This window comes from Octopus sinensis, linkage group LG19, assembly GCF_006345805.1.
Source record: "Octopus sinensis linkage group LG19, ASM634580v1, whole genome shotgun sequence".
NCBI classification, from domain to species: Eukaryota; Metazoa; Mollusca; class Cephalopoda; order Octopoda; family Octopodidae; genus Octopus; species Octopus sinensis.
In genome coordinates this window covers 29,627,347-29,640,088 of record NC_043015.1, presented here as the reverse complement: position 1 = coordinate 29,640,088, position 12,742 = coordinate 29,627,347, and positions in this window count along the sequence as shown.

The window sequence follows — 12,742 nt, the reverse complement described above, 5'->3', positions numbered from 1 at the left end:
CCTGGCTCATAAGGGCCGGTTTCTTGGCGTATAGGTTCACCACCTGGACGGGATGCCGATCCGTTGCAGGTGAGCTGCAAGATGCAGGAGGAAAGAGTGAGAGAAAGTTGTGGCGAAAGAGTCAGCAGAAGTTTCGCCATTACCTTCTGCCGGAGCCGCGTGGAGCTTAGGTGTTTCGCTCATAAACACACACATCGCTTGGGCTGAGATTCGAACCCGCGATCCCTCGAACGCGAATCCGCTGCTCTAACCACTAGGCCATGTGCCTCCACGAACTCTAATAATGTAGACCTATAAGCCTTTCTAATTTTTCCACAAGGCCAGCAGTTTTTAGAAGAGGAGGAAATCGTTTACCTCGACCCCACTGCTCCGCTAATACTTTATTTCAATGACCCCAAAAGATAAAAGGCAAAGTTTGATCTCAGAGCTATTTGAACTCAGAACGTAAAGATCCGGAAGAACAGCTAGTTATTCTGTCCTACGTACTATGATTCTGCCAGTTCACTGCTGAACTATATTGGATAGCATTCTTATATTCACGATCATCCCATATTTTTGCTCACCTAAGACTATTCATACCATGTATAGCTTCTGTTTCTAGCAGATCCAGTGACCGCGTAGGGGAACCCCTCCTTGACAGGACTAATAAAAAGCAAAGATTTAACTGGGATTTGTTAGATAAACAAAGACTCTACACTGTAAAATCCAAAGGCGACGTTCTGATATATCTGTAACGTTAATACCAAAAGATATCACAGACACTTACTTTTATATGTATCTAATTCTCTGTTCATTTCTTACTGATGATACACAGATTGGTTGGATCACTCTCTTGGCTCACAAACGTCCTGAGTGTATCAAGGCAGAAGTTAAAAACTGATATTTATATCCATCATTGTTACTTTTTATTTTATTATTTTTTAAAAATGTTTTTACAGTCATTGGATTGCAACCAGACGAGCAACAGAATGGTAAAGCTTATGGCAGAGAGGATTTGCGAGGGGCGGATAAAACTACATTATATTAAATTGCGTGACTTATCAATTATGATTATCCTCTACAACAGCACACAACCTGATCACAGAACTGTTATTCGTTCATAAAGTTAAATAACATGTTCGTAAGTTATTTATAATAGATGGAATCCAATAAATTAGCTAATTTTATCAAATTCACTCTTCGAGAGATCAATTTGTAGGTGTATATAATATATATATATATATATATATTATAATATAGAATATAAGAACTATATATATATATATATATATATATATATATATATATATATATATATATATATTTGATAATATATTGGGTGTAGATTGCATCGAATAAACAAGCTTGAGGAGGCGTCCTCCCGGGGTTAAAAATATCAGTATTGTCAGATCCTACGGAACAGACGTATATAAAAAGTCATGAATGATAGACAAATGGTTTGATTAAATTTTATTCAACAATAAGAAAATTCTAATGTCAGGACACATTGTTTCGTAACTACAAAGCATGTAAATATTTTATATTATTATAATGATACATTAAGGTGTTTTCTTTACGAGTACTACCGGGTTACTTGAATCCATATATTGTGACTTAAATATATATATATATATATATGTATGTATGTATGTATGTATGTATGTATGTATGTATATATGTATATATGTATGTATATATGTATATATATATATATATTACCTTCACTTCTACCTGTTATTCAAATGTACTATTGCCTTGTAACAGCAAGCCTGTGAATATATATATAGACATCCCTCCAGTAGTATATTGGATATTTATTATTTTATTATCCCTTAGATGGTTGTCTAACCTCGAACTCATATATATATTATATATATATTATATATATAATATTATATTATATTATATTATATTATATTATATTATATTATATTATTATATATTATGTTATATTATATTATTATATTATATTATATATATTGATTTATAACTTTTAATTTTGTTTCTTTTACTCTTTCTTACTATTAAACAAATTATTTTCTCTTCCGCTACCGATTTTATTAATATATATTTGAAAGAATATTTATTCTATCTCCCACACATTTTTGTAGATCTCATAATGTGGTTGGGTTTCTCCTAAATGGAGATTAGTAATTCGTTTAGTATCTTTCGTGATGGAAACTGGATTCTAAATAAACTATTTAGCTCTTAACATCTGCTGAGTTTCACAGGGAAAGAAATCTGAAAATAGGCAAAGGTGTAAATGAAGACCAGTTTAAATAAAGATTGAAAAAGAACAGAAACATGATAATATGCAATAAATAGAAAATATAAGTAAAGGACAACACTGCCATAATTCAATATAACTTGTAAACATGTTTTAAAGTATGGAAAATTTTTTAGTGTGCATGCATCATATTTAATATAGGAAATCAACGGTTATATATATATATATATATATATATATATATATTGTTGTTTTATTTGTTCCTTCTCAAGCCATGCCTGGCTCATAGTGCCGGTTTCCCGGTTTCGCTGGCGTATAGGTTCCCATACCTGGACGGGATGCCGGTCCCTCGCAGGTGAGCTGCAAGATGCAGGAGGAAAGAGTGAGAGAAAGTTGTGGCGAAAGAGTCAGCAGAGGTTCTCCATTACCTTCTGCCGGAGCCGCGTGGAGCTTAGCTGTTTTCGCTCATAAACACACACAACGCTCGAGCCGAAATTCGAACCCGCGATCCCTCGACGCAAGTTCGCTGCTCTAACCACTAGGCCATGTTCCTCCAATTAAATGTTCCTTCTCGAGCCATGTCAGGCTCATAAGGGCCGGTTTCCCGGTTTCAGTAGCGTAGAAATTCTTCACCTGGACGGGACGCCGGTCCGTTGCAGGATTACTCATTTTTGACAGCTGAGTGGACTGGAGCAAAGTGAAAAGAACACAACGCATTGCCCGGTCCAAGAATCGACGAAACCCCAACAACCTAACCACTAAGCCATGCGCCCCATATATATATATATATATAGTATATATATATATATTATATATATATATATATATATATATAGATATATATATATATTAGAGGGAAACCACTATGTGGACACCCTCATGCTAGAAATAGATCAGCTACGGTCTCACCACTAAGAAATGTTCTCAAGAAAAATTTAGCAAAACAATCAAAACGTAATCGAGTAAGACAAAAGAAAAAGTAATAAAAATATGGATATGGGCAGTGAAAGAAGGTAGAATAAGCAACCCTAACCCCCAGATAGAATGGAAAATTATTGCTAAAGCCAAAAAATACTGGGAAAGGGGTACCAAAATGTGAACCCTGTATTACTGAAAAATCGACAAATTCAAAGGAAACAAACATCCAAAAGATGCCATTCAAGAGTAACGTCCCTTGATTCATTGAGTTACTGTTTTATTTACACGAATCTACGAGAAACTCTGTGAACGAAGCGAGAGTGTTTTCCAAAATGGAGGCGAATACCCTTTTCCATGTGATCGGCTTGAAAAATTGTTAAGACGCTAAGACATTTTCCTAATTTTCTTAACATGAAACCAAAGATAGCCTTAATTCACGAATAAAGAAACTATATCCACTAATGCTGTGTTGAGCACTAATTTCCGTCGTTCGACATTTAAGTACACACCACACACACACACACACACACACACACACACACACACATATATATATTGAAATAAAACTTACTTGGAAGAAGAAGAAAACGACGCGTGCGTCGAAACACGCATTGAGTCGAAGAAGGGGCAGCTGAAGAAGGGGAATGTTCCTTGTGTTGTTTGTCTTGTACTCTGTTTTTTCGTTGTTAAAAAAAGTCCGTTTCCTTGTTTGGTTTTGTGTTTCCGTTTCTCGTTGTGTTCTACGTTTATTTGTGGTGTCCTGTACTCATATATGCATGTATATATACATATAGATGCAGGTATGTACATATATGTATGTATGTATGCATATGTTTTATTTATTAAATTGTTTTATATATATATATAATATATATATATATATATATATATAAAGATAGAGAGAGAGAGATGCACACACAGACATACACACACGCGTATATACATAAAAGTATATAGATGTATTATGTATGTATACATACATAAAACAGGAGTGGCTGTGTTGGTAAGTAGCTTGCTAACCAACCACATGGTTGCGGGTTCAGTCCCACTGCGTGGCATCTTGGGCAAGTGTCTTCTGCTATAGCCCCGGGCCGACCATGCCTTGTGAGCGGATTTGGTAGACGGAAACTGAAAGAAGCCTGTCGTATATATGTATATATATATATATATATATATATTATAATGGTGGTGTGTGTGGTTTGTGTGTCTGTGTTTGTCCCCCTAGCATTGCCTGACAACCGATGCTGGTGTGTCTACGTCCCCGCCACTTAGTGGTTCGGCAAAAGAGACCGATAGAATAAGTACTGGGCTTACAAAGAATAAGTTCCGGGGTCGATTTGATCGACTAAAGGCGGTGCTCCAGCATGGCCGCAGTCAAATGACTGAAACTAGTAAAAGAGAAAAAGAAAAGAGATACATATATAAATGAAGAGAGAGCAAGTGAATGAGAGAGAAAAAAAGAACGAGAAGAAAGTGGCGATAGAGGTATTTCTGTTTTGCTTCTACTTTGTAAGTTTTGGCAGACATTGGACTGTATCGTCTTTATCGATACGGTACCGTTATGTTTTAATCATCATTTTATATTCTGCCCGCTTCACTAACGAAAACAACTGGACCGTTGTGTGTGATAATATTTTTAATGTAATTGCTTGTTAGCTCGATAATGAAAGGTCATTTTTACCAATCATTTAGATTGCCTTTTCTTGATTGCTGTCTAGAAATTCGAGTTGTTGTTACTGCTGCTGCTGTCTTCGTTTAGCCCTAGATCAACCCTGATGAATGAGACTTGTTTAAGATCATAGGCGTTACAGCTATGCCCATCGTGGGTTGTTTTAGCTTTATTTTGTTTTTATTTTGTATATTTCGGATTATATTGTATCACCTTCTTTTTAAGTAAGTACTTTTATGATATGAAAGACAATTCGCTGCAATTTCTGTCAGGAATATCGACCACCACGAGTCTCTCCTTAGTTCAACAATTATATTTGGAGCAACTATATTGCCGTATAGATGTAATCAGAGTTTCTTAGTTTAGCGCAGGAGTGGCTGTGTGGTAAGTAGCTTGCTTACCAGCCACATGGTTCCGGGTTCAGTCGCACTGCATGGCATCTTGGGCAAGTGTCTTCTACTATAGCCTCGGCTCGACCAAAGCCTTGTGAGTGGATTTGGTCGACAGAAACCGAAAAGAAGCCCGTCGTATATATGTATATGTATATATGTGTGTGTGTTTATCCCCCCAACATTGCTTGAAACCAATACTAGTGTGTTTACGTCCCTGTAGCTTAGTGGTTCGGCAAAAGAAACCGATAGAATAAGGACTAGGCTTACAAAGAATAAGTCGTGGGGTCGATATGCTCGACTAAAGGCGGTGCGACAGCATGGCCACAGTTAAATGGCTGAAACAAGTAAAAAAGTAAAAGAGAGTAAAGAGTTGTATTAGAGTTTTGCAAATTATCAGCATTTTGTTTAAGATTGCAGTTTTATAGTTCCTGAAGAGTAAATCTAAAGTTACGAATTGTTGTTTCTAATGAAAATTAAATATTATTGAAAAATACTGTGATACATACAGTAAAATGATATCAGTTAGCTGGTCGTAAGGATACTATGAAATATTTTTTATCTATATCGAATATATATATATACGACAGGCTTCTTTCAGTTTCTGTCTACCAAATCAACTCACAAGACTTTGGTCGTCCCAAGCCTATACTTGCCCAAGGTGTCACGCAGTGGGACTGAACCCGGATTTGGCTTCTTTTTTTTTTTATCAAACCTCTCCTCTCGTGAGGAAACCTACCATCGAAAACAACACCAACAACAACAAATGCGGGATTAAAAATGGTCTAAATACAAAATATGTAACGATGCACTTAATCACATAGAATCGTATTTCTGTCCGCGCCTGGCGACCTGTAAATCTGTTCCTAATACCGCAATTCCCAAAACATTTCCGGTCTTAAGAAACCCCGTCTACACTCTCCGCCATTCTATTATACATTCTCTCCACATTATACGCTAGATTATAAATTCTTTTATTCGGGAAACTATATAATTTACATTTATTTTCTGAAAATGTTGCCATTTATTATATTTAATGTCGTTTCGCTGTTTGGACATAGTAGTAGTAGCAGTAGCAATAATATCCTTCGTCTTCTTCTTCTTCTTATTATTATTATTATTATTATTTTATTATATTATTATTATTTGTAGTATAGTAGTAATAGTAGTAGTAGTAGTAGTAGTAGTAGTAGTAGTAGTAGTAGTACTGGTGGGGGTGGGGGTGGGGGTGTGGTGGTGGTAATAGCGGCGGCGGTGTCAGCATCAGCTTCAAGAGATGAAGTAGTTTAGTATTAGTGATATAATTTTCGTATTTCATATATTATATTGTAATGATAAGACAGAAGTGTTTGCCGACATTTTCCCACGCACGCGCGTGCATGAAGTCACACATATGCGCAAACATAAACATATGTATATATATATATATGCAAATTCTCTCTCTTTCTTTCTATCTCTCTTGCTCTCTCTCTCTCCCTCTCTCTTTCTCACTCACACACACACACACACACACACACATATATATATATATATATATAATGTGAAATAGAAAGATGAATAATCTTGTAGCAGATTAATCAAAAGTTTAAAAACCGATACCTGGTAGCAAAAATCACAGCAGAAGACGTACGGTTGGAGGTACAACCATATGGTGTTGCAACCGTGCGTTGGTGCGGATAATTGAAATTAAAATATTATTGGTGAATTGAAGAAATGGAGCTGAACGAAGATTGCACAGAAATCGTTTTATTTCATTCTACACGTGTTTCGAAAGGCACAATTTACCAAAATCCGATTGAATAATGAGACCATATTGTGTCTTTCTCTTCAGGAAGAAATAGGAAATCCGTTGGAAAAAACAAAAACAGAACAGAGGCGGAGCAAAACAAATCGAACTAGGCTCCTAATAGCCCATGGCAAACTGTTTATCAGTGTATGTGTGAGAACCGGTGGTTGAAGATTTTACGGGTCAGGCAGCGTCATTCCTGTGGGTGAGGGTGTGTAGATGTTCTTTGTGACCGAGAATAAAGTTCTGACTATTTAAGGAATATTGGATGTTTTATAAGGGGCGAGAAAAAATCTACTTAGAGACATGTGTGTGTTTACTGTTCTATATATGTGTGCTGGCGCAGGATGGCAAAACCTCCGTCAAGGGGTAGAAAACATTTTTTGTGTACGTGTGTGCGTTTGATCGCTCGGTTGTCAGTGGTTAAGCCGCTCTACACAATGGCTACTGCAGTAAGAACCGTTGGGTGGCAGAAAAAAATATATTTCTGTGCAATCTTCGTTCAGCTCCATTTCTTCAATTCACCAATAATATTATATATATATATATGTATGTAGTATGTAATGTATGTATGTATGTATGTATGTATGCATACATAATACTTATATATATATATATATATATATATATGCATACTTATATATATATGTATGTATGTATGTATATATGTATGTATGTATGTATGTATGTATGTATGTATGTATGTATGTATGTATGTATGTATGTATTGTATTATGCATGTATGTATGTATGTATATATTATATCATACCTTGATACTGTGCAGATTAAGATCCCCATTGAGAGGCCGCTGGTATTTATAGAGTGTAAAACACTTTCCGTATGCAAATTAGGGACTCCTTCATAGAGTAACTGCTGCATTTGTTGGGTATATAAACAGCTCGGCTGCTGCTTCTCTGAAGATTGTCAGAATGATGTAGACAACTCTGGTGAGAACCCAATAAGTCTCGAAAATCGATTAAGATTGTTCGTAATTTTTTTTTCAGTTTACGGAGAAATGGTTAAAATTTGCCATGTTTATAATTATACCATATGTTACATATATAGAGAGAGAGATGGAGAGCAAGATATACATGTATATACCAACGCATATAGACACAATAGCTACTGGTCCTACCATATGAACTATATATGATAATATATATATAATATCTATATATAATATATATATATATTATTCAAAATATGCTTTACAGCATTGAGTAATATGGGATAATTGGGATTATTTAAAGTAAGCAATCACAATGTATTTCATTCGATGGACAAATCCTAAGCTCGCTTCGTTGGATTATAAACAGTTGAATGAGTGTATATCCAAGTCAATAAAATGAAATAAAGATGGAGAATTATACATCTGCAGCTTTATATTTGTACAAGTTGGCTCCAAGTCTCACCCAGAGACCTCAAGAGACAACAGGTTGGAAGTTCACTTTGTTGTTATGCCTAGTGTGCCATATATTTGGGTTTTTGGGGTGTTGTACTAGTGAATGTCTAAAAAAAAACTGAAAATTATGTTTGTTTTAAACCTTGAGATTACATAGAAAGCATTTTGCGTAGGATATGAGCAGTTCCCATGAGCACTATCTTTTGAATTTCTGCCATTTTGGGGTTTCCTGGTATCTGAGTTAGGTAGCAATCAGCCCCTTTTGCTATCATTCCCAGGGCACCTATGACAACAGGTATTGTTTTAGTCTTCAGGTTCCACCTTTTGCTAATTTCTATTTCAAGATATTTATATTTGCTCAGTTTTTGGTAGGTCTTGACAGATACGTTCATATCGATTGGGACAGTCATATCAATGAGGAGGCATGTTTTTTGTCTGAAGTCTTTCAATATGATGTCTGACCTTATTATTATTATTATTATTATTATTATTATTATTATTATTATTATTATTATTATCATCATTATTATTATTATCATTATTATTATTATTATTATTCTTTACACAGTATATCCTCTTCAAGCCTCTGTCTGACATACGTTTCTGCTGCATGGCTATCTTATGTGGTGTTCATTTGCATCCAGTTGGTTCGGCTGCATTCAGATTTCATGCTGCTGAATAAAAACGTATCTATGTAGCCTTATTCAAGTTGTTGCTTTTTGCTGCTATTTCTAACAACTTGAGCGACCGCATAGTGACTTTCTGGCCAGTTCATGTTGCTGTTGTTATTTTTGTTGTTTTCTTTGTAGAATAGAAAGTTATTTGGTTCGGTGCCATAACATTCTTAGTTTCAAATCCCATCCCGGTGGAGCTGTCGTTAATCTTTATCTATTATTCTCCCTTCCTATAGATCGATAAAATAATCCACTGAGAAGCACAATTCAGTTAGCTTTACCAATTCTCTTTATACAACTGGCACTCTGCCTATTTACAAAGAACAGCAAAAAAGCGGAGCATAGAGCATTATTTGTTCTTACGCTCCACATTCATTTAATTTCCATCCAGGGTCCGTAAAAGACCGCCTATTTATTTCATCCAATAGAATGTTTTGTGCTTAAAATGTCAACTAGCAGTTGTGAAAATAAAACAGAAAAGAGTATGTTTGGTAATTGTGTTTTTAACGAGGAATCAAAAATTTACATTAAAAATTGGCTTCCACTTGCTAGAAATAACAGCTCGAATTTATTCATCATATTAACATGAAAAAAATGATGGTTTACATTGGATTTGCATAGTTGTGAGCTGGCAGAAACGTTAGCACGCCGGACAAAGTGCATAGCAGTATTTCGTCTGCTGTTACGTTCTGAGTTCAAATTACGCCGAGGTCGACTTTGCGTTTCATCCCTTCGGGGTCGATAAATTAAGTACCAGTTACACACTGGGGTCGATGTAATCGACTTGATCCCTTTGTCTGTCCTTGATTTCCCTTCTATGTTTAGCCTCTTGTGGGCAATAAAGAAATAAGTAGTTCGTCTGCCGCTACGTTCTGAGTTCAGATTCCACCGAGGTCGACTCTGCCTTTCATCCTTTCGGGTCGATTAAATAAGTACCAGTTACGCACTGGGGTCGATATAATCGACTTAATCCGTTTGTCTGTCCTTGTTTGTCCTCTCTGTGGGTAGTAAAGAAATAGGTATTTTTGTCTGCCGTTACGTTCTGAGTTCAAATTTCGCCGAGGTCGACTTTGCCTTTCATCCTTTCGGGTCGATAAATTAAGTATTAGTTACGCACTGGGGTCGATATAATCGACTTAATCCGTCTGTCTATCCTTGTTTGTGTGTGTGTGTGTGTGTGTGTGTGTGTGTGTGTTGTATGTGTGTGTGTGTGTGTGTGTGTGTGTATGAGCTAAGAGGGCGATACAATCCGGACGGATACTGTGGTAGCTCTTAGTCATGTTCTAGGTTACGGCTAGATTAGTATTTAAAGTATGTATGTATGTATGAATGTATGTATGTATGTATGAATGTATGTATGTATGTATATATGTATGTATGTATGTATGCATGCATGCATGTATGTATGTATGTATGTATGTATGTATGTATGTGTGTGTATGTATGTATGTATGTATGAATGTATGTATGTATGTATGTGTATGTATGTATGTGTGTGTATGTATGCATGCATGCATGAATGTATGTATCTATGTATGTATGTGTGTGTGTGTGTTTATCTGATTGTGCTTAAGTATGTGAAAGAGAGAGGAAGCAACAGAGCAACAGAGAGAGAGAGAGTGAGAGAGAGACAGATGGGTTTCAAAGAAATTCGATTACAATTAATAGTGTAACATATTGTCGAACGTTGCCGGTCTTTAGTCATGCACCGTTGGGCGAAAGAAACACCTTTGAAATTCCCAAGCAAAAACTGGAACATGTGAATATTGCAAAGACTGTTTACTTCTTCTCCACTCCGCTCTGCCGATACATGTCCGATGATCTACAACGCTTGTACTGCTTAAAATTATCTTATTATTCTCAAACTAGCTAACATATATATATTTCTTTATTGCCCACAAGGGGCTAAACATAGAAAATAAGTGAATCCTAGATTTGGATCAACGTAAAAAATTACATCACTATCCCAAATTTGAAAATTTCCAAAACTATGACAGCAACCGAAAAGATCCGGCGAGTCGATCACATCCAATGACTTCTCGAGAATGAAAGGCAAAGTCGACCTCAGCGGAATTTAAACCCAGAACATAAATAACCAGAAAAATACCGCTAAGCATTTTATCCCTGGATTTAATTATTCTACCAGCTTACTGTCCTTATAATAATAATTTAAGCAAAAGGACGGCAATTCGTGGCGGGGAAATTATTCGATTAAATCGCCATTGAATTTTCACTAGTCCTTGGGAAGGATGAAAGGCAAAGCTGACCCACAAAAGATTTGAAAACAGAACGCACAAAACTGCAGAAGATATCATACAGCATTTTGTCCGATGCTCTAACATATTTGTTATTCTCTTGGTTTTTTTTCTAATTTTAGACACAAAGCCTGTAATTTGTGGGGTAGGGAGGAGTTTAATGGTATTTGGTTGCTAGCTTATTGTATCGACCCCAAAATCATAAAAACAAAACTGACATTGATGTGATTATCAACAGAGGAGTTATGATTAGACGCAAGAAACTGGATAACTGACAACGAAAATTTTAATAAAAATACTAAAAAATGTGTATTTAGAATTTTTGCGATCTAATTATAACTACTAATATTTAGAATTCAGTTAAGAAAAAACATGACCTAAATCGAAAATTCGAAAAGAAAAAAAAAAAGAAAAACTAAGGTGATAAAATACATTTATCCATATCCAGATTAGAAATCAGCAAACTTCGTCCATGTTAAAATTGTAATTTTTTGTAAATATTGATCTCAAAACAAATTTAAAATGGAGGGAAAAGGCAGACGATATATGAAACCAGGTGCAGATGACATGTTTAGATTGAGTGAAAAAGAAATTAAATGTAATACATACGATAAGGTAAATAAACAAATAAATAATTTTAAAAACAAAATGGTAATAGAGCATATTTAATACGTTCTAATTTTAGAAAAGCAAATTCGAAAAATTAAAAATGTTTCAGTGACAATAGAAAATATCTTCGGTTTTCGTTATCGGACATTTTTTATTTTTGTTGTTTGTTTTTTTTATCGTTTTTTTTTTTTTGGTTATAGTTTTGTTATATTTCTTCTGTGTACAATATGGCCAACAGATACACAGAGGCAACATCATAAAAACGAAAAAAAAAATAAAGCAACAATAATTATATTAATAATAATGAAAATGATAAAAATGATGATAATATTAATCATAATGAGAATAATAACAACAACCTACAAAAAACAGCAATAACAGTAATAACAATAATAATCATAATAATAATAATAATAATAATAATAATAATAATAATAATAAGAATAATATTATAATAATAATAATAATGATAATAATATAATGATAATAATAATAATAATAATAAAATAATAAAGTAATAATAATTAATAATAAGAAGATAAGAAGAAGAAGAAGAGAAGAATAAGAATAATAAAATAATAATAATAATGATAATAATAATAATAATGATGATGAACAATAATTATAATGATAATATTGATGATAACAATGAAAGTTCGCCACGATTCAAAGAATATTCTAATGAGTTATTTGTAAATGATAAAAGCAGCCACAAGGTGGAGACACTGCTGTTTTAACTGAGATGAATGTGTAAGAAGGCAATGACGCTAGCTTAGTGATAACGTAACGTCGGGAATTCATTCAATTTCTTAAGAATTCTGAATGATGCACTT